The sequence below is a fragment of the Silurus meridionalis genome, chromosome 17 (genome assembly GCF_014805685.1).
Source record: "Silurus meridionalis isolate SWU-2019-XX chromosome 17, ASM1480568v1, whole genome shotgun sequence".
In the NCBI taxonomy this organism is placed as follows: domain Eukaryota; kingdom Metazoa; phylum Chordata; class Actinopteri; order Siluriformes; family Siluridae; genus Silurus; species Silurus meridionalis.
In genome coordinates, this window is record NC_060900.1 from 16,760,637 (window position 1) to 16,787,324 (window position 26,688).

Here is a 26,688-nt window from a genome sequence, read left to right on the forward strand (position 1 = left end):
GATAGATAGATAGATAGATAGATAGATAGATAGATAGATAGATAGATAGATAGATAGATAGATTGATAGATTGATAGGTAGGCAGACTAATAGATACTCTGATCAAACATAACATTAAAGCCACTGACAGGTGAAGTATATAACATTGATTTTCTATTTACAGTGGCATTTGTAAAGGGGTAGGATATATTAGACAGCAAGTGAACAATAAGTTCTTGAAATTGATGTGTTGGAAAGAGGAAAAATTGGAAGTCTAAAGCTCTGAGTGACTTTGACAAGGGCTAAATTATGATGGCTTGCACCGTCTGGTCTGGTCTGGTCTGGTCTGGTCTGGTCTGGCTCATGTCTACCGCCAAATCTAATGAGGGCGTGAGCATCAAAACTGGACCATGGAGCTATGGAAGCGAGTGCCGTGTTTTTCTTCATCAAGTGGATGTGTGTGTGTGTGTGTGTGTGTGTGTGTGTGTGTGTGTGTGTGTGTTCCGGGGTATTTAGCATTACCCGGGAAGAAATGGCACTATTGATTATGTGATGCTGTGGTAAAATATTCTATTGTTAAACATTAGATCCTGGAACTCATATGGATGTTATCCTGACATGGACCCCCTACCTAAACATAGACCAAGTACAATCATTCGTGACAAAGGATAATGCACCCAGGCTAACATTGCAACAGAATGGGTTGAGGAAAATGGCAGAGTTCACGATGTTGACCTCCAAACTCCCCAGATCCAAATTCGATTGAACATCAGGATGAGCAGGACAAACAAATCCAATCCATAAAGGCCTAACCTTGTGAATTACAGGACTTAAAGGATCTTCTTATAAAGGCTTGGTGCAAGATGCCACACCATACCTTCAGAGATCTTGTTGAGTCCAGGCCTCAACAGGGCAGATAGAGCTGTTTGATGGCACAAGGGCATTTACACAGTATAAGGTAGGTGATATTTCTGTTATGGCTGATTGGAATAGATAGATTTTAAATTCCTTTTTTGGCAGGAGTATTCATCATATAGGTGTACTATATATAGCTATTTAATCAAAGAATGTCACCCATCTTTTGCTTCTGACAATTTATAACCAAGCCAATCTCATCTCTCAGCTTAGAACCGACCAGATATTATTTAGCTGCCATTTGCGATATTATATAGGTGACACTCCCAGCATAGCAGTGACCCTGACACGAATAATGTCATGTTGCTTTTTTTTTTTTTACACATTCACTCTATTTACTAGCCAAAATATTATGTGGCTGCACACAGTGCTGCTGTGGGTACTCAGTGTCCACTCAATTCTCATTTGTATCTGAACTGTTACACCTCAAAGCTTCCTTTGGTACTATTCATCAATCTAGTCTGCTAGACAGACTTGAGAGTGATTTAATTCCTTCTGTGTAGTAAATTGCTTGTATCTGATTGTCACAAGGTGTTAATGACATTTTTGCAAGAGCATGGCTCTGACAATAGTGCCGGCTACAAAGGAAGACAGATTTATATTGATGTGCTCGTCCTAATACATAATTGTTTCAATGGTAACAGCTCATTCACAAGGACTTGGCTTCATATAATGTAAGCCTATAAAACAATCAATTAAAATGATATAACCGAGAAAAGAAAAACCTATATTAGTTGATATTAGGGATGTAACCATATATGAATACATCATTAGGATCGAACAGATAATGCACTCTAAACAAATGTGAATACGGATGTGAAAGGCTTCATCAAAATTCCCATATCATTCAACTAATGGTAATGGTGGTGACCCCTGGTTGATATTGTGAAACCTTTTAGGAGCAAAACGTGTACGCTCAGTTTGTGGTTCACTTCAGTTGTCACCAAGCCTTTTATTCATGTTTTTTCTGGTCTTTGGCTCATTCTACATTCACTTATTTGTTTTTCACAGTATATCCTGTTTGCTTATCTCCTTCCCCATGCCTGTGCTTTGTCTTTGTCTTACATTTTGTTTATCTCTTTACTGTTGAAACTTCATTTGGCACAGATACTGTTTTTAAATGAATAAAAAGTTTTCAACATTGACAAATTGCTGTGGAATAAAAGGACTAAAAAATTGTACATGGTGTTATTGGAAAAAATCCAGTAATTCAAGATGGTAACACATTATCTCATAGATGATCAATTAAACGGGAGTGTTCCCGTTAAGTGTTTTGTCCCTTAATATATGAGTAGAAAACACTTCTGATAAAATAAAAAAGAAATAAATGAAAAAGAAAAACCAAAATACAAAAAAAAAAAAAAAAATGTAAACAAAAGCAGAACTTCTTTTCCACAGTGATTCATACCCAGTCCTTCATTATAGTTTATTCAGCCACTGGGTCAAACACAATTTTAACTTCCATAGTTATATAGACAATAAGCAACAGAGTATTAAGCATTTTTTTTGTTATAAAGACACATTCTTCTTCATTCTTTACAAACTGTGGCCAAATTGAAAAATTCTAACCAAGAAACTTTTGTGTGATTCTGGGGGTAATGTGTGATTCTGATCTAAGCTTAAAAACACATATTTATTTTAACTCACTGTTTACCGGGTTGCCAAAAAAGTATACTCAAGCTAGTCGACTCACTGATTCTAACAGGTACACACAAGACAGATCATATTACGTAGATCCTGACTACTTTACAGCCTCTTTTAAGTGAATATATAGATTTAAAAGTACAGCTTTTAGCTTTGATGGATGATAGATTGGCGGCATAATGCATGCTATATAGTCTGCCTTCATGTGTTTCAAATCATTTGGTAAGCTCCAGTCCTGTATGCTCTAGTCCCAGTGTACCCAAAAAGTCATTTTTACCTTTAGCAAAATATATAAAACATTTTTAAAAATAATTTATTCAATAAATTGCAGAAAGAAATTAATCTCATGTGATATGCATAATTAAAAATATGTTTAGCATTTGTATTTTTCATAAATTTTTATTTATTTACTTATTTATTTTTAAAGGATTTTATCAATGTTCATATTCTTACCATGGGCTTTGCTTTTTTTTTGGATGTGCTTAATGTAGTGAGAATTATCACAATTTTCTCGTTCAGTCCCTTTCCCTTTCTGTATCTGTGAAGCTAAAACAGCAGCTTGCACCATAAGGGAATCATTGAAACTACACAAGCCATAACTAAAATCCCAAAAGACTAATTGTTGGGCATAGTGCACTGCATATGGTGTGAAAACCAACACAGTCTCAATTCGCTTTTTGACGTAGAGGGACGGGAAACCCTTCGCTTCGCTTTTTGACGCAGATGGACGGAACCCCATTTGCGGGTTACGGTTAGGGTTTGGGTTAGGGTTAGGGTTCGGGTTAAGGTTAGGGTTTGGGTTAGGGTTTGGGTTAGGGTTAGGGTTAGGGCTACGGACATCTTCAGGATTTTTCGAAATTTAAAAATTATTCCTGTACACTTATTATGATAGATAATACTTTATTCAGTGTATAGGACAGCGATCTGCGTTGAAAAGTGTAGCACACGGGCTCTCAACCATCTGCGTCGAAAAGCGAGGCGAGGGAGGTTCCGTCTCTCGTCAAAAGCGGCGAAGGGGTACCTCGGCGTCGGATGTGGACGCCGTCCGACGCAACATCCACAGCGTCGATATGTGACGCTTTGGGGTGAGACTGCCCTGTGAAAACAGATTCTATTTAAAGCAATTAACAGGCAGCAGGGAACTACTGAAAACGTTAGACTGCTAACAACATTGTAGTACAACTTGTGTGGAAACTCATGAATGCTGTAATAGAACAAAATGTGTATGATGTATTTATTACAATATACTATACTATAGCTAACCTGAAGGCAAGGTGCACAAGGATAAATTGGGCATACTATTTGGTGCCTAAATACTCACCAAATGTGCTAAGCCACCGAAAGCTAATCAGCAGCTATTCCTAGGAGACTTTTATGAAGTAAAAGTAATGATTTACCTAGACACTTGCTTGAAGCTGGGATCTATTAAGGCTGTTTGTCATTGAAATTCGCATGAGGTTTGAGAATAAACCTCTGACTGGAGCCTGCTGTCTGGTAAAAAATGTCTGAAACCATCCTCTGGGAAAATAATGGAGGATTCTTCTGTGATCTATATTTTTTAAAAGATAAAAACAGCCTACCTTTGTAGTAACAGTGTGCTGTATCAAAAAAAATGTAAGCTAAATTAAGTTACCTTTCACAGCACAGTTCTCTGCAACATTCCCATTAACACCTGGATTTCTGTAATACGCTTCAGAGGCATGTTGAGACCCCATTTGGTGCACAAAGTTCAAAAGAAACCCAACTAGATTTTATATTATAATGTAATATGAAATTTAATTTTATTGTATTTTGCCTATTGCAGATGTCCAGGAGTTCATAGGAATGTCTATTTGAATTGAGCTGTGCTATGAAAACCACAAAATGTTCATTATGTTCATAAGATTTAGGTTTTTACACTAGATACATTTATAAATGCATTTATAATAGTGGTAAATAGCACAACACATCTGGATCTGATTAAAAACAACTATCTGTAAAATTTCTGTATAATTCTGGTTAGGTTTGTAGAGAGGATTCATAGGTGTTTTTCCTGGTATAATACTCGTCCTGATTAACTGAGACAAGCCAAAGTAACAAAAAAGGTACAGCAGAACTAGCTGTAGATGTTGGTAGGTGTTGCTGTATAGTAAATGACAGAAAACCTTGGATATGCTACCAGACATCACCTTAATAATGAGTGTTATTTAAGCCATTCAGAAGACTTATTCTCTCAGCAGTGTTGTAACAAGATAAGCATGATACTGGAAATTGTCAAGACTGCTGTCAGTTGTGAAGGTGTGTATATGTTTAACAACAGACAGTTATAAATCAATTCAGATAGCACTCTCTATCCCCCAAACAAGGTATTTCAGAACATTGCAATTCTGCTGTCTTGGATCATCCCCTGGTTATGTTCCAAAAGACATTTGCAAAGTGAGTCAGGAATCACTGCAAAAAGAGCAGTTCTTGTAGTGTAAGACTCATAACTGTCATTAAGAAAAAGAGCCCTGGCAGGAAGCCTGTTACACTGTGCTCCTGAAGACACTGTTGCCTTTTTTGTCACTTTTTTAAATGTTCAGTTATAAGTCAGCACACCATGCCATAAGCTTTTCTATAGAAAACGACTTAGTTCGGAAGTTGGCATCAGAAAATAAGGAAAAGAGTTGACAAGTGCTTATGCACAACTAAGCAGTATAGTGAAGAGGGGTTTTGTGAAAAACTAACAGTCCCTGTCTTACTTCTTTATCCACAGAGTGCTGCACTCCAGAACGCAGCATGAACAGACAGCACCCTAGAGGCTAATTTTATTCCTTGCTTGTGAAGCCTGTGAAACAATGAAAGGATTATTGTGTAAAATTTAATGAAAAGCTTTTTTGTGGTTAGAGAAATCAAATGTGTCAGTATATATATATATATATATATATATATATATATATATATATATATATATATATATATATATAATATTGTATGTTCTTCAGAATAGCATTATGAGGACCATCTACAGTATCAAAACCAGAAAACCAGGAATCCATAAAAAACAGTTGACAAATGATCCAGATTCAGATCTGTTTGAGTATTAGAATTCTCACTCACAATAATCACAATAATTTACAGAATATGCCTCTGAAGAACTAGCTTTAGACTAGCTTTAATTCTGTCATTATTTTATAAAGGCTTTGGGAGAAGCCCAAATAGATCCCTCCTTTCCCATGTTTGTTTATGTAATACCATCCGTACCAAGACACAACTCAATGTACCACGGAAAGGGGAATGTGAAAAGTAATGCGAGATGATGCCCTGCAAATTGTGTCTATATAGGGATTTAACTGAATGCAAATACATTCAGCAGAGTCTAATAATCATAGATTTAGGTGGGCCAGGATGACGTTATAACTACTTAACGTTAAATAAGACTACACGCAAGGCTCATCACACATGACTTATATTACATGCTGCAATTGTATCTAGTAAATTATGTTGCTTCCATTAAAAAAGTCTTTCAGAATTTTGCTGTAAAACAAGATTTTCGTTATCATGGAGGTTTTTTTCATTATTTTTTTCATTTTGTCAACACAAGGGAGCATTGAGCATGCTTGCCTCAACTCAACTCAACTGATCATCTAGGAATGACACCAACACAATGGTGTCAGGCCTAAGTGACTCACGAAATCCAATTCCCTGAACACCCCAGAGGATCCACCTTTCCTGACCCCCAGGTAGAACACACATCTGTTTCTAATCTCAAACATACACACACTCATAAAAGAGCCCATTCATTCACGGAATGTTTGTGAAGAATACACTCAGTTTATATTTCATTCCTTTCCATGTTTCCAGACATTTTATCGTGTCTGTTTTTCTTGTTTTAATTTTTTTGACGTTTGTTTTGCCCAGTGTATCCTGTTTGCATATCAGCTGACCCCTGCTTGTGTTATAACTTTGTCTTTGCCTAATTTTATAGACATAGTCTTTGTCTATAATGATACATTATCTCTGGCTCGAACTCATTTAAGAATTTAAACTGCATTTGCATCTGTCTCTACAAGTTGTTCCTAACTCACTAAAAAATGGAAAATAGTCTCTGTGTTCCTACTGAAGAGCCTTCAGTGTTCTAAATAGATATGAATATTTTTTTTCCAACTCTGAGAAACTTATAGATGTGCACTGGAAATGGGATTCCTTAAGATGCCAAAAAAGTCACTTGAGTGGGAGGTCAGATATGAAGCGTGCAAACAAGTAGTCAAAAATCCATTTTTTAACCTGAAGTAATTACCTACAGAATTTAGTATTTTTCATTTCTCACTATCTGTACAGGGTGACAGTGGTTGAAATTAGACTAATAGACTGTTTATATTGAGGGAAAATAACCAGTTAAAAGTGGAAAAAACTACTGCGAGCAGGTACAAACAAAAATTCAAACCTGCATAAGCAGGATTAATACCATAACCCAAATGTCTCTTGAATTTTCTAGATGAGGCTAAGGAATTTACACACAATCCTGATATTACTGAAATTTCTAACTTTTTAAATAATTTCTTTCAGTGTTTTCACTAACAAAGGGCTAGGGTGTACTTTCAATTCAATTGAAAACATTACTAACAACAACTAATGCAACAGCAACAAAACATCTATTGTTCTAGGCTATGTATCAGTATGCACAGATACAGATAGTGGCATTGTATTACTCCCTTACTATATGCCAATTGTTCTGCACTCAAAATGCTTTTTTTGTGTATGCATAGATTTGCATTTTTATTTTGTTTGGGTAATATTTAAGTACTAAATAACATTGATTACTATCACTGTATTTGATGAGTTCTGTTTAGACACTTTATTTACATTTGAGTAAGTTGCAGTACGTGATTGCCAAACAGTGCAACTAAAGGGAAAAAGTGACCTGGCTATAAGGCTATAAGAGTTAGGAGTACTTGCCAGTACTTTTATGCATTGTCCTGCTAATAAAGGATGACATGTGAAGTTTGAGAACTAATCGGGGAATGCAAACATTACTGAACACAGAGAATAACACTGTGGTGTTATAAATGAAACTACTCTATTTACTGTGAAGTGGGTAAGTTCAGCATATCATTCAGATCCTAGGTTGCAAAACCAACAATAGCAACCAGCTTCTCTGAGCTGACAAGAGCAGACAGAGTGATTGCAGAACAAAAGCAACAAATGCTTGGAAAAAATGGCCTCTTAGCATCTATCCAGACTGTATTTTACCACGCTGTACAGTTTATCCAAGCGTACTGAGATATTTTAGCTCAAATCAATAATCTGGCCCGATGCTAGTAATAATGTATGACTTCCGGATCAGCCTTTAATTAGTAATTAAAAATATATATAGCCAATTAAATTGAGTGCATACTGATTTAACACAAGCACTTTAATAGTAAATCTTTTGCAAAGTGATATGATTCAAATGGATCCCTTGACATGTGTTTTCAAGATTCTATGCTCATGTTTTTCACTTTGGTGTCATCTGCAGTAACCACACCAACTATATTCACAAAGTGTCTACTCAGCTGATCACCCCGATTGGAATCTTAGCTGCTAGGCAAAGATTGTTAGTTGTGTCCACAGTGGGAGCAGCAGTTTGCAGAGAGTGCTGTTTGCTCATTTTTCTAATGGCTTACATTTAGAAGCCTGTGCCCAGATTCATTTATAAGTTATCCAGCTAATTTAAAGCTGACTCATTGAACCCCACTACCATTTCACAGGCAATTTAAGACAGACTGTAAGGCCATTCAAGGTCTCAGTAGGCTGTTAGTTTGTTCGGGTAATTCACACTGTAAGGAATCTGTGGTATTTTGTGACACAAAATTGGGCATTTAGACTGAACCACACATCCTTGGAAATAGCCTGAATTGAATGGAATACATGTTTGGAATGTAATAAAAAAATAATAGAGCTATGATTTTTTTTTTCCATAATTATACAAACAATTTATTTCCTGCTGTTTTCCATTTAATAAATAATTAATATGTCTAATGTTCCATATTCAGACATCATATTGTTGTACATATTGCAAGAGTTCTCAAAGTAAGAAATGTATGTGCATTTTATGGACACTCTGGGAGAATTGCCTGCTTGCCGACCTACAGGTCATGTTCAACAATTTCACACATTTCTGAACCATTCAACCATTTCTGAACAGGTGCAATTTTGGTAGATATGATTCCATTTTTAAAGCTTTTATCCGCATGTTGAGTTGGCTTATCTTAGCCATCTATCTACAATTATAAGGAAAATTATTGAAATGTATGTAAATGAACCACTAAGAAATACACAGCTAATCCCATGTTAGCTAGAAAGTTAGTATTATCAAGATAAAAATGCTATATGATTTCTCAGGATTCTCTTCCTTCATTCATTTGTTTGTTTATTCATTCATTAAGTTGTTTGTTCATTTATTCATACATTTATATTCAATACCCCTTTATCCTGGTAAGGGATGTTGTTTATCCAAAGCCTATCTAGGGAACACTAGGCACAAGTAAGCAATACACTCTGGCTGGCATATTCCTTAGCAGGGCACCAAACACACACACTACCACTATGTCAGGGAGGTGAAAAAAAATAGAGAACATCTCTTGGTTACGTATCTAACCGTAGTACCTTGAGGCAATGAGATGGTGCGTTGCAATGCTTTGTGAATGCGGCCGCGTTGTCCATGCTCTGAAATATTGTGTGCAATCGGTCAAAATTGGAGACAGGCCATCAACGGCGGGGTGACGACATGACCAGGAAACTATAAACCACACATGGAGTGAGGCATAGAGGCACAGCACAGGGAACTAGGGTTACATACGTAACCTAGAGACGTTCCCTTTCAGGAACTTGAGCTGCGTTTGGGAACTAGACTCCAATACCACCACACTGACCAGTCCCTGACTAGTGTGAATTGGCACAGCTACATCAAAGGACAAAGGTGCCAGGAGTGGAACAGAAGTCAAGGTTATAAGACCTAACGAAGTTCAGCGGGGTGGACCAACCTGCAGTGTCGCAGAGGTCTTGGAGGGACACTCCAGAGGACCAAGCCTTAGAGGCTCCACACTCTGGGTCGAGTGCGCTCTGACCCTGAAAGGAGCGGGGAGGCCAGAGGACTCATAAGAAGATGCCACAGCGCTGATCCACCTGCTTGGTGTCTGCTTGTGAGCAGGAAGGCCTCTCCTCGAAGGGCCATAGCAGATAAATATTTGTTCCGACTTCCTCCAAGGACTCGTCCTGTGGACATTGCAGTCTAGTGCTCCGACTGGGCACAGCCGGTTCAGCTTCTCATGGTCTGGAGAAGGACACCTTGGGGACATAACCCACTCTAGGTTGCAGGAAGGCACTGTCCATACCTGGAGTAATTTCCAAAAAGGAACAAGCCACAGAGAGGGCCTGTAAATTCTCTCCTCAAAGAGCAGATAGCCAGCAAGAACATAGTCTTGACTGAAAGGTGCCTCCATGAAGCCTCGGCCAAAGGGTCAAAGGGGGGGCTCAGATAAAGCCTTCAACACAGCGACCAGGTCCCATCCAGGCTCTCTAGGTCGCACCGGAGGCCTCAGCCTCAGGGTGCCACGGAGTGAACGTGTCAGGAGTAAGTCTCTGCCCAATGAATGCCCTGCCATGGGATAAGCCGAAACGGCGGACACATAGACTTTAAGGGTGAAAGGAGCCAACCCTTTTGCCAACTGTTTCTGCAGGAACATCAGCACTGAACCGACTGGACAGTGGACTGGGTCAAATTGGTGCTCAGCGCACTACACAGTAAACAGACATCTTGCGGCATACAAGCTCCTTGTAGAGGGATACCACCTCAGTGGAGAGATTAAAACCTTGGACAGCCTCCATAGCACTGGTCAAGGGTGAAATATTGTGCCCCCTGATTACTCAGAGGAATTTGCCATGTAGGATGCTTGAGGAGGGCAACCACGTCTGCGAACCATGGTCGACCAGGCCACCAAGGGGCTACCAGGAGGAGACGGACTTCATCCCGGCAGACTCTTTTCCGAACTCCCGGAAGCAGCATGACAGGGGAATGTACTAGACCACCGAAGTGTTGTTCGAACGGATCGACACATGATGGCTATTGACGTCCGGGAGGAAATGCTTCAGAGCCAGAAGCACAGCCAGCATCTCTAGGCAATTGATGTGCCATAGTAGATAGGACCTCTCCTATAGACCTTGCGGCCATTCATGACCGCTCCCCACCCTGTGAGGGATACATCTGTCGTTGGCAGCAAAGGTCAGCATTTTGAACCAGAGTCTCATTAAAGAGGTAACTCAACCCCAGCAAAACAGAACTGCTGGTCATCCCAGGTGATTCATCTCCAGGTCAAGATCTACAAATAACACTTCATGACTCTCTGCTCTCCCCTTCAGCCACTGCTCGTAACCTTGGGGTAACTATGGACAATGAACTGTCTTTTTTCCCACATGTCGCTAATGTTGCTCGTTCTTGTCGATTTCTTCTCTATAACATCCGAAGGATTCGACCATTTCTGTCCATACAGGCTGCCCAGTTGCTTGTTCAGTCTCTTGTCATTTCAAGACTGGACTACTGCAACTCTCTGCTGGCAGGTCTTCCCCTGAACACTATTCGTCCACTGCAAATGATCCAAAACGCAGCTGCACGACTTGTGTTCAATCAGCCCAAGTTTTCCCACACCACCCCACTGCTGCGCTCCTTCACTGGCTTCCAGTAGCTGCACGTATCAGATTCAAAACACTGATGCTTGCCTACAAGGCCAAAAATGGACCAGCACCATCTTACCTCAGTGACCTCATCACATCTCGCACTGCACCACGCTGTCTGAGATCCTCCAGCACTGCTTGACTGGTACCACCTTCTCTCAGAATGAGAGGTAAGTACAATTCAAGGCTCTTCTCTGTTCTGGCACCAAGGTGGTGGAATGAACTTCCCCTAGATGTCCGTACAGCAGAGTCCCTGATTATCTTTAAGCGACGACTGAAGACCTAATTAGCACTTTCCAAGTTTGTAGAATTCGAGTTATATTTATATTGAGTTTGTATTCTTGCGTACCAGTGTAGATTTATTCACTACTAGAGATTTAAAGCACGTTTGTACATCGCTATGGATAAGGGCGTCTGCTAAATGCCGCAAATGTAAATGTAAATGTAAGTACCGACTGTAGAACCTGGACTCTCTGTCTGATGGAGGGATCACCTCAATGGCCTTCTCCCTTCGTCCTCCTCCTTCCAAGACCATAGCCTGCTCGGTTCCCTCCAGAGTAGGACAGACCCTGTTGAAATGGGGCGGATGAGACCTGAACTGGATCGTATAGCTTTGCTCTACAGTGCGCAGGACCCATCAAGACAAGTCTGGCAGAGCTTCCACGTGGTAGTTTAAGGGCATTAGTCTCTCGAGACTGATCTCCAGTATGCCTAGAGCTGGGGCAGTGCCCTGAAGCAGCTCTTATCGCTTTAAAGAAGGGGCGAGTCCTCTTGGTCCGCAACAACGCCAGGCGTAAACCGAGGGGAGAGCGCGCTGGATCTGCCCATGCCCTAAAACACATTTTGAGGTGCTGAGTTGGGATTAGGGCTGTGCCTGGCGAGCAGCCCCATGAGAGTGCCATGGGAGATACCACTGGAACACTGCTGATTGCTTCTTCGCTTGCTGAAACCTTTCGACTACCAAGTTAACAGAGTCGCCGAAAAGGCCTGAGGGCGAGAGTGGGGCATCCAGCAGCACGGCCTCATTCTTGTCAGATATTTCTGACTGAGTGAGCCATAGATGTCTCTCTGTGGAGGTCATGACTCCATAACCGTGATCCCTAAGCCCCATGGCGTAAAATGCAGTCTAAAGGGCTAAAGGGGTGAGCCGAGAAAGGCTGCGCCAAGGACCTGGACACCTCTGTGTGCAGGTCAGGGAAAAAACGGTAGCCCCTGATGTGGAGGTTGCAATTCTGGTAGCAAAAATCACTTGTTGAGTTTACTGGATGGAGTAGCTTTACGCTCATCGGTTGGCAAAGCTTTATCCCACTTTTCTGCGGCCAGTTGCGAACGGGAGCTGGACCGGGCATGTGAGGTTGGAGAAATGGACAAGCACGTCTCTGCGAGGTCTGCCTGCGAACCCCAGGAACTGGAGCACCACCCTGCCTCAGCGAGTGTGGGACCAAAACCACAAGAAGTGAGGGCCCCTTCCTCGAAGAGTGCCTATCAGGAGCGGAGCGATCGCATAGACATGCTCACAGTCTGCTCCCTCGATAACCGACTTAGCATGCTCCGCTCCCGAACAAGCCACACAAAGGCTTTGTGTATATACTGGGGGCAGGGAGGGACACACAGCCTAAAAGTGTGCTTGGATTTTTTTTATGTCCTTTTTTTTTTTAAACAAAGACGAACACAACATTTAATTTTCACACAGCATGATTCGTGAACAAACAGAAGCTGCCGCCTGCTTCACTCCATGTGCGTTTTATAGCTTCCTGGTCGTGACGTCACCCCGCCGGTGACAGCCTGCCTCCAATTTTGACTGATTGCACACATTATTTTAGATCATGGACAATGTTGCCGCGTTCCCAAAATGTTGCGATGCAGCTCAAGTTCCTGAGAGAGAACTTGGAGGATAGAGGATACCTGCTGTATGTGCACACACAGGAACAACAAAACTCCACACAGCCTGTAACCTGGATCAAACAAGAGCTCATGGAGCTGTTAGACTGCAGTGCTACCTTGTCTATTTATGTCCAGTGACCCAAAAATGTTAAAGGTAGATACTGTGAATTACACCACCACCTCCTCAACCACACACAAACACACAAACAAATGATTATTTTTGTATTTAGGATCTGCTTTAAAAAAAATCAAAAAACAATACACACTGGCAATAATCTTGCCAGATAAAGATAACAGATAAAAATATTACATTTTATGTGTGCCTCTGAAGGCAGGATTACTTTGAATTCAATACTGATACAGTATGAGCTCAGTGACACACTATTCTGTGATCCATATTAAGTACACACCTTCTGTAGTTTGCAATTTGCAGATATTTTCTTTTTATTTGTCTATTTATTTTCTAACATTACAGCAGGTTTATTGTAAAAAAGTAGCAATATGTAATGTGTTTGAAAGTAAAAGTGATTGAAGCTGTACAGACTACCTTCCATTTTTTAGTTCTTCCTAACCCTTGCATTTCCTATCCTTTTAATACATTCCCAAAGACAGTATTTTATAGTCAGTATCTGCAAGAGCTCCTTGAAGATAAACATCAATAATATTCATACTTGCAAAGCCATTTCTAACAAGTTGAAGACAGGCTGCAACTATGATTATAAGGAAATACCTATTAACACGAACAAACATTAATGTTATACCACATTGTTCACTGATTCGGCTAGCTGACCTGGAGTGGATGGTATGCTACAGAGATTCATACTGTAAGTGGTGAAATGTCATGGCATACATTTTTTAACTGTCATCATTAAAATGATCCTGGATGGCAGCAATATAGAAGTATGAATAGCAGTATGAAACAAAGGCTGCATTATTTAAAAACACTACTGCATCATAACACAGAATGCAAATAATCTGAATGAACATTAAATTGATTTAACATTTGCCCCTGAGCATGAGCTGACCCACCTTATCATTGCTCCTGGGGCATGCTGTCATGCACTGACAAGTCACACTTCATTCCAATGATATATTTTGCCCAGCACAGGCACTTCAAATGATTGTTTTATTTACCCTGCTATTAGCCCACTCTTAGAACATTAAGGTATAATGGAAGGCCCATTGCTGAGTGAAGTCTTTTGAATGCCTGCCAAATCTCTGCTGCATAAAGAACCTGCAACCTTTTGTATATAGAAAAGTGCTCAGCCTTTCACTGTGCTTAATGATTCTTAAGCCCAGAAATGCTTGCAGATGGTCACTCAGCAAGTCTTCTGGCATAGAAAAAGACTTATTTAATCTTTAATAGCACATACGTCGGAAGGAAATTATCAGAGCACATTTCATTTTAATTTGTCATTTTGAAGCACAATATTCTAATTACACATTACTCTATGAGTACTTTCTCTGGTTTATTCCATTTATTTAATGTAGTGGTGCCCAATCTTTAATGCACAAGGGACCAGTTACATGCAAGACAATTTTTCCACAAACCAGGGAAAGGGGTCTGGGTCTAATGCATAACTAAACACAATAATGTGCCTATCATATTACTAATAAACATATTGAATAATTTAATTACTAATTAAATTATTACATATATAATGAAATTCTTCCTCAACTTACCATAATGCAGGGTGGGTGCTTAATTTAGCAAAGAAAGTGGTCAGTTTTACAAATAAAGCACTCTGCACACCACAAAAGTCAGTAAAATGGAAATTAAATAAATATTTAAAAGTTTTTGTTCTTTCTGTGTGACCCAGTACCTAATGATCCACAGCCCTGCGGTTGGGAGCCTATGATATTGTGCATAACTTTTTGTGCTGCCCACCATATTTCTTTTAGTACTCTGTTAGCACTCATATCTCTAAAAGAGGTTTTCTCAAACACTTGCAATTATTACATAATCATGGTTGACAGTGGGAGATGTGGGGTCCTTTGTCAGGCTGGTTTTTATAGAATAATTTTACTGATGACTCCATTTTCCACAGCATTTGGCCCTAAATGCCCAATTTTCCACTTCATCTCCCCGACAATAAAGACTCTATCATCCTTGTTCTCGAAACCTCTTGAAAACAAGGAAATTAATTCTGGACTGATTAAGCAGTTCTGTATGAGGTGCAGTCTTATTCTTCATTACATAAAATGTTCACCTGGTCAGTTTAGTGTACCAAACAAAATGACACCTACACAGGAAACTACTTTGACAGACATTCCTATATGCTACGTCTATATAGACAATTGCTGTTGCAATAATAAGCTGGAAGTTGTGCTTTTTGTCAATACACATACAGTATAAAGTTGCATATGCTCAGAGAATGTAAGTGTAATTTTTCCCATCCCCCTCTCCAACAGTCAAACAGATATGCATTACACACTGTAGTGATCTATTGTTAGAAAAGAGAGGCAAAAGAGCTAGTAGGAGATGTTTAGCACATTGCAGCCAGAGATATTCGATATTCTAAGTCTGTATCTACACACACAAAAAAAACGCTCTCTCTGACTCCATTTCTGTTTGCAAAATTGTCAGATCTTATAAAACTTAAACTAAAATAAAAGTTGTCTCTACACTTGACACAATGCAACAGATAAGCAGTATTGATTAGAGCTCTGTATCTAGAGTCCTGTTGTACATTTATAGTGTCGCTATCAATACAGTGAAACTTCAAATAGGGTCTCGACTGGACTGAGTAGTGTAACTGCAATGAGTAGTGGAAGTATGCTATTATGAGATAGATAGTGAGGAAAGAGGGGTTGTAAAGAAAAAAATAGAAAAATTAAATTGCTGATAAGGTTTGAAAGAGAAGGATTTGATAGAAGGTTATGATGACAGGATGGGATTTTTTTTCAATCAGCAGTATGGTATTTATGCTGTAATAATCCATTTGAAAAATGGGGATAAAACTGGGAGATTTTTAAACGGTTTGTGTGTGTGTGTGTGTGTGTCAGTAAGACAGAGAGACAAAATAATTATTAAAGTTCCACTTGATCTATAACAATTTTAAAGGACGATAGATTTCAGCTTGTACCTAGAACTCAAACACTTTGTCCTGTTTAATGCAAGGATTTATTTATTTATTTTACTGCAGAAAACTGTTTAGGTGTGTTACCACAAAACAGCATGAGGAATAATAATACACTTTCCTGGGAGATACGGTGCTTTGAAGTCTTGATGGGTATTTTCTAAGCAGGATTATATAGCTAAAAAATAAATAAATAATAATGAATAATAATTGTGCTTCACTTTAATCTTAGTGCTGTGAAGATAACAGAGTCCTACTTAGTTTCTACACAATAGAATATTTAGTGCAATATATTGTAAAATCAAAGTATCCACTGCTTATTGTGTCTTTTGTACATTTCCCTTTTAACCCAGGCAAGTAAAACACATGTACTTACCCTTCATCTGAACCTTCACATGCTATGCTCGGAAAGATTAAGATTATGCATAAAAATGATTATTTGGGAAATGAAAATAGCCTGAAGGGTTGTGGATGAGCGGATGGAGTCCTCATGTGTTACAGGGATCAAAACCCAATTTCCAAAATGAAACCATATTGGTGGAACCAATTTCTGACATAATTAAGGGCTATTTTCTTCTAAGGCAGTGAGAAATTGAATTTATGCCCAGGCTATTCATGGATAACAGGATACCTGCCTAAAACAAATACTCTGTATTTACACTTTGCCCCCAGACTTAAACCAATACATACTGGAGCTAGCATAATGAAAGATTCCCAAATACAAACACATTCTTTAATGACCTTTGCTGCTTGCATTCTTTTCAGTCATGAAAAACAGTGTTTTTCCCCTGCTGCAAGCATCACTTAGTGTGCATGAATGTGCTGAGAATAATGATGAAACCACATTCATTCATGATCATATGCATCCAGAGTCACACCTCAGCTCACTAGGTGCAATTTTGAAAATTGCTTCAGGAAATGGTATGCGTAGGTAAAAGTGGAGCGAATTGTCACACTGAAACCCTCGACAGCTTCCCGGAATACAGCTTCTAATTCGTATTGCTGCAATAGGTAACTTTAACCCGGCATAAACTTCAGTAGTGATTCATCACGAACAATGTTAACCAAGTTGCAAAGCAAGTTAATCGACAACAGGAGGAAGAAAAAAATAATGACAGGACTTATTATTCTCTAATAAGACGTGGATGAGGTTGAAATCGTTAATTAGATGAATGGACAAACCTGGGATTACTAGACGTAGTAATGAATGACGCACATTTTAAAAATGTGGTTCACAGAATGTCACATCCTATATATCGGGATGCATTTCATGCCTATTTTGGAAGCATGCATCAAGGCGTTTAGCTATGCAGATGATGTAGGGTCAAGAAATACGTATACTGTTTAGACTGTTTAATGCTACTATAATATGCATGATGGCAGAGACAAATTTTTGTAATTGTTCATGATCTGTTATACTTTTTTTTGTTGGTAATTTTGATGATATTTTCTGTAAAAAATTAATAATAAATGAATGACAGCTTGTTACAAAATGACAACTAACTAACTGAACTTGTGTCTCTGTGTAAAAATGTTAAATTATACGAATTAGCACTGCAAACATGCTGACCCAGATTACTCACAATACACCTATTGTTATGTAATCAACAAATGTGTGACAGGGAGATACAGTGGCTAATGCGAAACATAAACCTGGCACGTTTTTTTTTTAACATGCATGTGTGTGTGTGTGTGTGTGTGTGTGTGTGTGTGTGTGTGTGTGTGTGTGTATGTGTGTTGTGGGATTTGTGAGCGTTTAATGCATTCCCTGATTTGTTTTTGAGGTTAGCTCCAGATGGTCTAGCTGCAAAAGCATTTTAATAAGCAACAGCTCTATTCTTGAGAAATCAAGCAATCATTTGATGTTTCACCTTTTATTTGATTTTTAAATGTAGGTCTGTGTATAAGTGGGTATGTCATAACTAGACCTGCATGATTCCTCCACAAATCTTTCATTTTGACCTAGTGAATAAAATGTAGTTTTCATAAAGAGGGTAAAATCACATGCAAATAGATTGAAGCAACCCACATAGGCCTTTTTTATGGAAAATGACAGAATGAAGATAGTTGCCTGGGGAAATATTTTGCATGAGCTTTGATACAGGAAACTACTGTGCCCGCAGAGTCTCATCCATCATGAAACACCTCTGGGGAACATGCACAACATGTCAGAATTGAATTAAAATCAGCTTTGCCATTTCAAGTTGTAAGCAGAATAAGTAGTCTCTTACAGGCCCCTGAGACACCAGAGGCCCCTTCTTCTACTTCTTTCAGCTGCTCCCATTAGGGGTGGCCACAGTGGATCATCCGTCTCCATACTACTCCGTCCTGTATATCTGCCTCTTTCAAACCAACTACCTGCATGTCTTCCTTTACCACATCCATAAACCTCTTTCTTGGCCTTCCTCTTTTCCTCCTTCCTGGTGGTTTCTTTCTCAGCATTCTCTTACCGATGTACCCCAGGTCCCTCCTCTGCACATGTCCAAACATCTCAATCCTGCCTCTTTCACCTTGTCTCCAAAACGTCCAACATGCACGGCCTCTCTAATAATCTCATTTCTAATCCTGTCCATACTCGTCACTCACAATGAAAACCTCAACATCTTCTGCTCTGCTACCTCCAGCTCCACCTCCGGTCTTTTACTCAATGCCACTGTCTCTAAATCATACAACATCGCAGGCCTCACCACAGTCCTATAAACTTCCCCTTTCACTCTTGCAGATACTCTTCTATCACAAATCACTTCTGCACTCTTCTCCACCCACTCCACCCACCTGCACTCTTTTCTTCACTTCTCTAACACACTCTTCATTACTTTGCACTGTTGACCCCAGGTCCCTGAGCTCCTCCACCTTCTCCATCTCCATCTCTTCTCCTGTAACCGCACCACTCCACTGCCCTCCCTCTCATTCACACACATGTACTCTGTCTTACTTCCACTGACATTCATTCCCAATTTTCTCCAGCATGTACCTCCACCTCTTCTAGCTCTTCTCAACCTGCTCCCTACTCTCACCACAAATCACAATATCATCTGCAAACACCATAGTCCATGTAAGTCCATTTTAAAAGGAACACCTGTAACCCTACTCATTTAGGCAGTAAATTTTCTAAACAGGAAATAAATGGTACAGTGCATAAAATCATGCAGATACAGGTCAAGGGCTTTAGTTAATGTTGAGATCAAAAATGAGAAGAAGAAAAATGTGATCTTAGTGATTTTAGAAACTGCCTCTGATTTCAGAAAATGCCTTTAGAAACAGGCTCCAGGGATCTGATGTATAACAGTCTTGAGAATTCACACAATGGTGAGCAAAACAAAAAACATTCTATGGTTCTGTTGGCATGAGAATGCCTTGTTAATGAGAGACATAAGTGGAAAATGGTCAGACTATTTTGAGGAGACGTAACCTAAAAAAACACTCTTTACAACCATAGGGAATCTGAGGCTACTATGGGCAAAGGCTCACCAAAGCTAGGACGTTAAAGATTGAAAGGAGATCAGGTCCCATTTTGATATTCTTCCATTGTGCAGTTTAGGCAATCTGGTGCCCAGTGTGGCCTCAGATTGTCAGATTCATATTCTTAATTAATAAAAATGGAACTCGATGTGTTTGTCTGCACTTGTATCCGATCTGCTTCAAGGTTTAATGTGTTGTGCATTCTGAGACGTTTTCTTGCTTGCCACAGTTGTAAAATGTGAGCTGCTCATACAATGACCTAAGGCATGTTTATAGGTCCTGAGGGCATACTCTTATCAGGACAACAGCTTGGTGCATAGTATTCATCGGTAGTCTTACAAATTTCCCAGAATTTTAACCCTGTAATATAAGACTGCAAAGCCATGACATGCTATAGCTGTGCATATTCAATCAATCTCATCTGACAAAGGACAAGTTGTTGTTTAATGGCAACATACTGTATAACCAACTAATGCTAATGTTCTTGGTAATGATCACTGTTAATGATTAGAAAGCACATATCCTTTAATTAAAGACAGGCTAAATTCTTAATGATGTGATGTATTAAATTACTGGGGAGCAGCAGTCTTTGTGAAGCTTGCAGTAAGAGCTGCAGAGGAAATTGTGCTGAGCACAGTTGGCAATACAACAGCTAGCACTTAAAGAGTTTGGCAAGCACATAGAGAATATCGAGTTCAAGCCCCCTTTTTTGCCATGTCTCTTTATCAATGCTGTGGCATTTTAGCAACACTGAAAGATTAGGTTGTTATTCTTAAACCATTATTTCTGGACCAATCAGAAGCAAATTTAGATTATTTGTTAGGGCTGGAAGAACGAGACCACTTGCTACAGCACTGAACAGGCTTCTGCTCCTGGGAGGGCTGGAAACATCTGCTGACTGATGTAGTATACTCAGAGTAGTGACAGAGTAGTTGCTTGGCTGTAAGGCAATTAATCTTTTGGCTATTTAAATAGTCCATGTGCATGGGGCTCCCACCCTGATTAAAGCTTGCAGTGGAAAAACAGTCTCTTCAAATGTCCACATGCACCACCCATTTTTATGATATGACAGGCTGGGAAGGTCTAGATACTACAAGCCTCATTAAGTCTCACTTTCAGGGACAGGTTGCTGATAAAAGAGATATGGAGGGTTTCTGGTCAGGTTGTAACAAATCTTGTTGGAGATGGAAGGTTTATATTAAGACTTAAAGCTGCAAGGCTGATCTCAGCAGACGGATTCAGTCAACCCATAGTAGAATATTTTTTCATACAGGTACATTAGCTTTTCAAAGCTTTATTCCTACTCTGCGTTTTTCACTCGCACATGCACTGCCATCATTTCCTGTTTTGTCACCATATCCAGAGTCACAAACTGGCAGCCAGACTATTTCAACAGAGTGTTCAGTCAGAGTTTAGAAAAAATAATGTCTGAGTCACATATCCTTCTTTATGGTGGTGAGAAATGTGCTGCTGGGGAACTTTTTATTTTTTATCAGATTAAGACACATCTGACTCAGACTGCAGCCTTCATTCACACACGATCAAGTTAAGCTTGTCGGATTCGTACAGACTTGAAGCTATCCGTGAGGACTTTCTCTTCACATAGCCCTTTTTTTTTGGCAATTTCTATCAGAATAAATGCCTATGGGTATGCCTCATAGAACAGTTGGTACTAATTGATCACCAGAGACAATAAATTGCATCATTGATTTTATGCTTAACACGGAATAGAATTGCACTATTTCCACAGTGGTTCTGAGACCTGATCACGATTTTAAACAATGTTGCATATTATAGACTAAAGTAGGATCAGAATGTTCAGAAACACTGCCAGGCTGTCTATTAACCAAATTGATCAGGACTAAATAGGAAACTTTGAGAAGTGCAAAGTTTGTACCATTACAACCATCTGAAAATCTTTTATAGAAAACAACAACCAAGAAGTGCCCTGGCATGATACATATAAATCTATTTACCATTCAAACCACAACAGCTGTTACCTAAGGCTAAAAGAGGATTTGGGTAGCAGAGGGGGCCCCTAGTTCTTCCAAGAGTGCCAACAATGTGTGAACAGCTGTGTTCAGCTGTATGTGTTATGATGTGGAGTTCTCAAATCATGCAAATGTGGGGAAAACGTGTTATATGTGATATTGTCAGCATCTGACCACAAGGCTTAATTTGCCTAAATGCAACCGGTCAGGAAGTTTTAGCAGTGGCATCTTGATTAATTTCTGGCATTTTATGAGTACAATTTAAAAAACAAAGCCTTTTTTCTATAAAAAAGTCAGGAAATGTAACTTGCAGTATATCAGATTGCATGAGCAGTAGGTGAGGCAGCCAGGTTTTACCTAAGTTTAATCTAGTGATGGTCTCTCATGGCAATAAAGGTACTATTTAGGAGGAGGTGGTAGCTCAGTGGTTAAGGCATTGGGCTTTGGATCAGAAGATCACAGGTTCAAATCCCGCTGCCACTGCTGGGCCCTTGAGCAAAGCCCTAAAAACCCTCCCCTGCTCAGTTGTAAGTCGCTCTGGATAAGGGCGTCTGCCAAATGCCGCAAATGAAATGAAATATTTATTATGTCTTTTTATATATATAGACATAATAACATATAATATAATAATATTTATTGATATTGAAACAAATTTGCTCACTTTTATTAATGCCAGAGGCTTTAAATGCATAATGTATTATGCTGATTAGAACATCCTTCATCCTTTGGAATATATGTAGTTTTGCCGCATTATGGAATTAAAAGGAATTATATTATCAGAGAGCCCATCTAATAAAGCATTATAATGCACATTTTAGTCCATCCATTTAGAACATTTAAAGTTATTGTCTACATTTTAATGGATAGATTCATCACTGGAGACAATTATCATTTTAATTGGCAAAACATTGTTTCTCTCTCTCTCTCTCTCTCTCTCTCTCTCTCTCTCTCTCTCTCTCTCTCTCTCTCTCTCCGTCTTTTTCTCTCTTGCACTAACTGTTTGGTATTATTTGTATAGAACAATCCATGCAGTACTTTCCCCTTCTCCTTGTCACCATCCATCATCAGGTTTCATATCCTGTTGATACTCTTATAAAAGAGAACAGGGGTTATTTCATCATTGATTTTCTCCCACTGAAGAGATTTAGAAATGCTTTATATACAGTGTATTAAGTTCCCAGACTTACAACAAGACCCTTATGTGATCTGGGCAGCTTAAAAGATTATTACTTTGCCACATCAAATTCCATGTTTTTTTAAAGAGCATCTGCATTAAACTGGTGTAATCATATACTCACATTGTCCTAGTATAATGATATAAAATAATGCAGTATTCCTTGACCTGAAAAAATTTAAGTAATGATATACCACTCCACTTATATGCAACCTGAAATGGCACATGCTTGATGAGTGTTGCAGTGAGCAACATGGCGCATCGTATGCATTAATGTGGTTAAATATTTTGCATGCTGCGTGAGTTTGCCCTATACCTTGTGTTTGGTGATGCAAGGTAAAGCAATGTGATCATTGTTTTTTCACAGCAAGGTAACTTGCATAAAAAGAATAATCTATTGTTTAACTTTTTTTTCTTTGAGTAAACACATGTATTGTTTGAATGGAGTGATTTATGGACAAAAAAAAACAGGTTAGAGGTTAAAGAGAAAACGTACTTCATGCCTCGTAGTACCTTTTGTGTACGTTTTAACTGCACGATAGAATATTTTTCCACCTTTATGTACCTAAGGTGATTTTCAGGACAAAGAGTGACTGCATGTGTGTTAGATGCACAACATAGCATTACCTGCCAGTATTACTTTCATAAAGCTCTAACACAGCAGTCCTGCAGCAACACTACCTGGCTGTGTCTCTAGTAATTTTTTACCTTGTCAGTCAACAGGAAAACTCAACACAGCACAAGAGCTTTCCAGGAATTTCTCCCCTGCTAGACCTTGTAAACTAGAAAATCTTGTGTAATATTTCATGGTTGTCATGTAAAAGGAGTGTTATAGATTTTAATAAGAGCGGAAGATGAAAAAGTCATAGACAAAGCAGGCAAAAGTTCAAATGTACAAACAGACTTGTAAAGCGAGGACAATTATCAAAAAGGGTAAAGAAAGCAATCAACAAAGTAATAGTCAAAAATATCAAGGATTGGTAAGTCTAAGAACAAGATCACAACGATTGTATACTTTGTTGCAAACTTGTCCTTTAAATAGCACACCTTTGCTCAATCATGTTGATTTATTTTTTGATGGAGACTCAAAGCACATTTGTACGTCATTCTGGATAAGCGCATCTGCTAAATGCCTTAAATGTAATTGTAAGCGCAATCAGTAAAAAGGAGATTGGGAGCAGGAAACTGAGTGTGTTGGTATTGGAGCCTGCGGCAGCCATATTTTCAAGGCCACTGTGGTTGCTGGAAGTCTGAGACTGTATAGTGATAATAAGAAGTGAGGTATGTCAGTTTATCATAGATGGTGTTTTTTAAACTGTCTGTAATGAGATCTTATTTCCAGTTTAATAAGACATTCAGTAATAATGCATTATGGCAGTATCATAGTGTAGTGACTATATTCATTCATATCGAGCAGATGCTTTATCTTGGTCAGTATTGAAGTGGATCCAGAGTTTATCTCAGGGCCACTGGGCAAAAACTTTCACTCTAATGTCTATTGAAGGGCATTATGATCACAGACATAAACACACTTGTTCACAACTTTACATGTCTAATCAGTAAACCAGAGAACCTAGAGATCCATGCAGACATAAAAAGAACATATTCAGAGGGCTGGAACCCTGGAGCCATGGGGTGGCAAAGCTACCAGCTGTGTCAATATTCCACCTTGGAATAACATTTTTAGCCCTTTATGCTTCCCTATTCACGTCTGTAGTTATGTAAGTAAGAGAGAATATCACGTAAGTGCAAAAAAAAGGCACATGATTTTTTTTACTTAAATCTCAGGAAACTAATTAAAATTACCCTAGCAACTGAGCAGGTGTTAGCACCCTAGCTTAATTGGAACTCTTTTTAGATAAAAGCATCAACCAAATGAGGGAAAGTAAATCTACTTAACTGGGCTTGCGTACTGTGGTTCAGTGATGGTGAAAAACATGTATTAATCTCTCTGCTAACTTACATTGCAAATATTCTATATTGTCCATTTTTCTGGCATGCAATGCACATACAAAAAATGCTGCAATATGACTATTAATATTAGTTAATAAATAAAGCAAAATTTATATATATATATATATATATATATATATATATATATATATATATATATATATATATATATATATAAGGTATTAATCAATGTATGGGATTCGTTTTTTTTTTTTATGAATCAATTTAATTAATTCATTTTTTACTATTATTATTAACTCTCTTACATTATCTGCTTTATCACCCTTAGGGTTGCGGTAGACCTGGAGCTTTTCCCAGAAGCACATTGGCAGTAAGCAGGAATACATCCTGGGTTGGATGCCAATCAATCACAGGGCATTATATTTACCTAGTAATCAAATGCATTCTTAAAATTCTATACAGCAATAGATATTACACAACCAAGCAATAACTATTCTTTTGAGCGGAATTTTTTTATTTTTTTTTACATATTTTAGACCATGATTATACCCCCTAATTGCACCCCCAAGCGTAGACTTTAGCAGTAGCCCTCCTATTGCCTGACTTTCCCCACAAGTGAACTAGAGCTAGTAGTGGGTCAGGATAAAAGATCTGACAAGCTGGTTTTGCTCACAGCTCACCTCCCATTCTGTCGGTCATCCAGGCATCAGTGCTCTAAATCCCAAGGATCTGCCTGACTCACACTCTTCACTGGAGGGTGAGATTGAACAGATGGTGTAACCGTGTTGGATAGTATGTCTGCCGCTGTACTGTAGTTTAGAACATCAAAGAGCACTCTGATAGCACATGAAAGCAAACAATTTTCTGTTTAGGCTGCACACTTTAGATGACATTAAGGGCACATCGCTATTAATCTGAATAAATTCGAAAACTAATACATTTCTCTATACTTTGGCCCTCCACGCACAATAAAATGTGTTTTTATCAATTGAAAATAAAACTTTTTGAAAGCATTCTCCTAAGTGGGTGTTTTGAAAATGCCATTTATGCATTGTAGTGAAAAAGCACACATTTATTTTTATTTTTCAATTGCAAGGTAAGTGGTGGTTCTTATGTTCTGTCTCTTGGTGACAACTGAGAAGCCGTTTAGAAATGGAGCCATTGTTGTTATTGCATAGGCTATTTCTTCGGGAAGACTTTTTTTTTTTCTCAACTGTGTGTAGTTAATCAGAGGGACTTTAAATGACTCCTTATACATACAAGTCAAGAACCTTTTATTGCCATTTCTACCATATATAGCTGATGCAGTACACAGTGAAATGAGACAACGTTCCTCCTGAACCCTGGTGGTACATTTAACAACATAGAGCTGAATCACACAACCTAAAGTTGCATAACAGAACACAGAGCTAAAGACTAAAGAAAGTGTCCTTGCCACATAAAGTGCATCGTGTGCAACAGTGCAAACAGTGCAGGCAAAAAACAGTACAGACAGACAACACAAGACAGTGTGGGACAGATACACAAAACACAGAATACAAAATAGCGCTGACCAGTAAACCTATTGTATAATATGTTATACAGTAATGTGCAAAGAAGACTATAAATAAGAGTGTATTTTAAACATCAACACAATGTAGTTCACAATAAAGCAGTAGCAGCACTCAAAAGGTGCAAAACTGCATGTAAACAGTATAATATGATTATATATAAATATAATATGGGTGTTGGAATGGATTGAGATGAATAATGAGTGTGTGTTGAGTTCAGGTTGTACAGTTCAGAAACAAACAATTTAATGAGTGTGTGTTATGTTTCAGTGTGTTGGGGTGCCTGATGGCTTGAGGTAAAAAACTATTGCACAGTCTGGATGTGAGGCCCGAATGCTTTGGAACCTCTTTCCTGATGGTAGGAGGGTGAAGAGTGTGTGTGAGGAGTGTGTGGGGTCGTCCACAATGCTGTTGGGTTTACGGAT

At 38.9% G+C, this 26,688-nt stretch overlaps 1 long non-coding RNA gene across 1 annotated transcript; it reads left to right on the forward strand.

Moving 5' to 3' along the window:
• The first annotated feature begins 460 nt into the window (after positions 1-460).
• LOC124400494 lies at positions 461-26,420 on the forward strand. The gene is made up of 3 exons (XR_006928392.1): positions 461-937; positions 6,101-6,239; positions 25,042-26,420. It is a non-coding gene; the product is annotated as an uncharacterized LOC124400494 (long non-coding RNA).
• The last annotated feature ends 268 nt before the right edge of the window (positions 26,421-26,688 follow it).